Source organism: Salminus brasiliensis, chromosome 10 (assembly GCF_030463535.1).
Source record: "Salminus brasiliensis chromosome 10, fSalBra1.hap2, whole genome shotgun sequence".
NCBI lineage: Eukaryota > Metazoa > Chordata > Actinopteri > Characiformes > Bryconidae > Salminus > Salminus brasiliensis.
The window spans coordinates 39,674,029-39,678,653 of NC_132887.1; positions in this window are offsets into that span (position 1 = coordinate 39,674,029).

The window sequence follows — 4,625 nt, forward strand, 5'->3', positions numbered from 1 at the left end:
CAGTTCCTACTAGTGTTCTAGAGTGCTTAGCTTTTTTGCTTCATGCATTTTTTAGTAAAATATTTCTATATAGATTCTATTTTCTAAAAAGGTTCTATATAGATCCATGACAACCAAAGGAACCTTGTGAATGCTTAAATAGTTCTTTGCTTCATTAAAGGGTTCCTTGCATTGATGAATTGTAGATGGCTCTCTATAGAACCTTCTACTGTTAAAAGTTCCATCATTGTTTAGAAGTCTCTTTATTATGCATTTAGACATTCAAATGGTTCTTTCTAAAGAACTAAAGAACCTTTGAAGAACCCATTTTAAGACTGCAGTGTTTCAGTATGCGTAGTAATGTTCTAAACAGTGGGTAGGATTCCACTGGTATGTGTTGAATGTGTTCAAGAATAGTTAGCTTGTATGAGGAACCCTAGCTGCTAGGCGTGCACACTTAAAAAGGGCTCTGCATAGTACTATAAAGGGTTCTTTGACTTGTAATGATAGTAGAACTTTTTTTCCGGGTTAAAGGCAGAACACCGTCAACAAAAGGATTTCCAGCAACGTGAACAAGCAACCAGGCAAAGAATCACCCAAAGGGTTCTTTGGGCGGTCATGGTTCTATATAAATCAATCACCTTCAGTAAAGAACCCTAGAGGAACCCTTTTTCTGTTTAAACAGTGCTTCCAGGTGCGAGTGCTAGAGTGTATAATCTAGGCCACTATTGCTAGTGTGTCCGTATCTCAGAAAAGGCAACTTTACAGGAGAAGGGAAAAACCGTCCGAGCTCCCAATGGAAGTCAATGTAAACATATTTCATTCCTGGTCATTTTGGAGCATTTCTATTGGTCCATTCATCTTGAAATTTGGATATAATGTAAAGACGAACTGCCAGATTCACATTATGTTAAAAAGTGAAAACTGACAAAATTTGAGATATATATTTTTTTGGCCTGGTAGCATAAATGTCTGTTAATAACACTGCAGTTTGTTTGCATATATTATTATTAACATTATTATTATTATTATTATTTATTTTTAAACCTACGACTTAGAGGTGCATCTGTCTTAAATCAGGCTTAAGTGCTGGATGTACAAAAGAAGCATTGTTTGGTAAATACAGGGGGTCAGTATTAGCATAATCACTTCATTATAGCATGGGACTGAAGTGTGTCATCGCTCTCTGTGTGTTTAAGGGAACGGATGGATCTTTCCCAGATGGATCCTCCAGCAGTGCACACATCTGGGCAGATGTTCAACACCAAATCCTCGATCCTGTGGTAACTCTGAGGGAATTTTGTGTGTGTGTGTGTGTGTAAATCGATTAAGGTCCGAGGTCTCGCTCGTAGCCCTTGTTGTGTAAACATCTGGGCTGGTCGCTGTCCAGATGTTCTCGTCCTATCTATCAAGATTGCTGCGGACTTGTAATCACAGAGGACGTGCCCCACCCCAGCATCAGCGGAACGACGCGCATGTCCCACCGCCAATCAGCATGACCCCCCGTTGCTAGGACAGTCTTTGCTTTCGCATCACACACACACACACACAGGATTCCCTGCCCGTGTCCATTTTTACCACCCTTAAAAACCTCAGGAACCGCGCTTAGCGGGTCATCTCGCCCGTGTTCCACAATTACCCAGAGAGGTCGTTCGGATGTCGAAGAAAACAGCATTAAAGGAATAGTCCCAGTGCACTGTCCTACACACTGTATGTCCAAATGTTTGTGGACACCCCTTCTAATGAATGCATTCAGCTACTTTATGATTGTACCAATTGCTGCCTAGTCCATGTAGAGAAGCACTGTCAATAGAAAGGGATAAAAATGAACCTTTTGGCACCATGCTGCCTAATGCCGGCCATGGGCTAGAGGAGTATAAAGCCCCCCAGCACTGAAGAACTGTGTTCTCTGGAATAATGGTTGGTGCTCCATCCAATAATTTTCCTGACCTCACTAACGCTCTTGTCGCTGAATGCCGTCATATCCTCACAGCAGTGCTCCTCCAAAATCTAGTAGCAGAGTAGCAGGTGTCCCAATACTTTTGTCCATATTATATGCATATACCCTATACCTTAGACTCAGTGGCGTTGAAACTATTGCCAACACCAATGCTTCCTGACTCTCAGTAAGTGATCATGATGGACTACAGCTAGTAGCTTCTCTGCGCCACATAAAAAGGGTTTTATTGACAGCACTAATCGGGCCGACCAACACACAGTACATTGGGAAGTCCGGCGGGCAACGCCCTTAGAAGGATGACCCTAGATTTAAAGAAGTCAGAAATGTTTCTTCAGGAACCCATTCTTGGACCCACTGGTTAGCATGGTCAGGAACAGCCCAAGAACCACCACAGCACACAGGCTTTCCATGACCTGGAGGCTGCTGGGACTCCAGTGTCACTGTACCAAGAGGCTGCCGTCCAGGAAAGAAGTCGCTGCCCCGAAAATGACACCTTCAAGCTTGAAGAGCCATCTGGAGGAGTAAACTGCTACTGTTAAGCCTGGTGGTGGTAGCTTTAAAAGCCTGACCCCAACCCTGTCAGAAGTATGTGGACAGTGCTCAAAAGTCCAATATCCAACCAGAATGTTTCCAGAAGCTTGTTGATGGCTCCCATAAGCATCTGGTCTTGGTACAACTCGTGTTTTGGTGCAGAAAACCTCAAAATTCTTGTTTTAAAAAGCGTATGAATTAATTAATTATTCAATTAATTCATTAGCACTTGTTGTCCAGGCAGTTACAGACCAGCAGGGCCAAAGGGGGTGGGGGGGGGTTGCTAGGAGTGGGACACATTGAATCAGTTTCAGATCTTGGAGGGTCATATAGCCAGAGGCCTGTAAAACACACACACACACACACACACACACATAAACAATGAATGGTGCATGTGTGGGAGTGTGCGAGAGAGAGTGTGTGTGAGGCGTTGGGACGCGGTTTTTCTCTCTCTCTGGAGGATAAGGACAAAGGAAGTGAAAAGCCCACCTGGGACTCGGCGAAATGGGTTAATTAAACACACGCGCACTCATGAACACATTAACAGAACACACACATACACACACACTCACACACACACACACACACTGAAACCAGGGTGAAGACCTAGTGCATCTACTCTTAACTACACAGTGCTGGGCAAAAGTCTTCGGACAGTCTCGCTAACATTGGAATAAATACAAACAATACATTGTGTATTCCCAGTATTCCCAGTATTCCAATCAGTAGTTCTAATCAGTACTTCATCTGAGCTGCTGAAGGGACTGAGAAAATCCGTACAGTGTCTGAAGACCACAGAGAAGATCAGTGATCAGTACCTACCAAATGTGCTCCAAGAAAGGACAACCAGTGAACCAGAGACGGGGTCACCATGGGGACCCTAGGCTCACCAGTTCCATACATGGAGGTCCCACCTCACAACTTATAGGACTTATATCCAGGATCTGCTGCTAAGCTTGGTCTTGGTGGAGGATACCACGGGACAGACACCTTCAGAGGTCCTATGGGACCCATACAATATCAGGCCGGTGGTTTTAATGTTATGGCTGATTGCTTCTAAGGCCTATGTAGTCTATGTAGGCATTACATTAAAGCAGCTGAGGTAATTGGGCAGATGGGGCTGTAGCCGTAGCTGTTAGCGTTAGCGCGTGTGCTGCACATTGGTGGAGCGCATGCAGCCGATTGTTAGCGCTGTAAGTGATAGCAGCAATTGCAGGGCTGTAATTCCGCATCCAGACGGACGATTATGTCCCGGGTCATCTCTGACAAAGCCCACCAAACACCAGGCCCAACAGGGTTTTGTTGTTAATTGTTTTGCTGGTCCATTGTTTACGTATGATCGGGGGCAACAATAGTCTGGCCACGCGTCACCCCAACCCCCCAGACCCGCCAATCAATCTCATACCCCGCCTCTGCCCCACTAATTATTCAAAAATGCACATTTATGCAAATAGGCTCCCGCTAGATTAACCTAATTCGGCCATGTAAACAACTCTTAGGCCCGGGATTAAAGATTTTTTTTGTAAATTAGACAGGGGTGGGACGAAGGGGGAGGGTTGGGGGGGTCTCTAATGACCATGCCATGTCTACAAGTCTCCGTAATCTCACTTCCAAAGTGGAGGCCACGCCGCATCAAGACACACTTCAAATCTGTCGCAAACACAAACAATATAACGTACCACAGGGCCGCATTAGCGCTAGATTATGATTAAAGATGAATGCGGAGGATGCGGAAGGCCAAAGCCGTTCCTTAGACGGTGCTAAAGCGCTATTAGCCCTGAGTGATTAGACATTGCACTTAAATGCATATGAGTCCCGTGCCGGGTCGAGCGCTTCTGGGCCTTATGCTGTCGCCGGGTTTAATTCTGGGCCACACAAAGGGATCTAACCGTGGACGGTATGTTAATTATTACATATAATAGATTAGAACCCTTGCTGTTGACAGGATGGCGACGTCAGGCGTCAGGCGTCGACCCAATCGCTACAGAACAGAATTGTCCTGGTTCCATGTCCCATTCCTAGCCGATCCAGTCTCATCATATTTCTTTCCATTAATTTTCCCCACCCAGGTGCGTTACTCCTCTACTCCTCGCTGCTCTGCAAAGGGGCGAGCTTTTTTAGCTATGGCAGCAGCAGCTGTAATCCTTTGACCTTT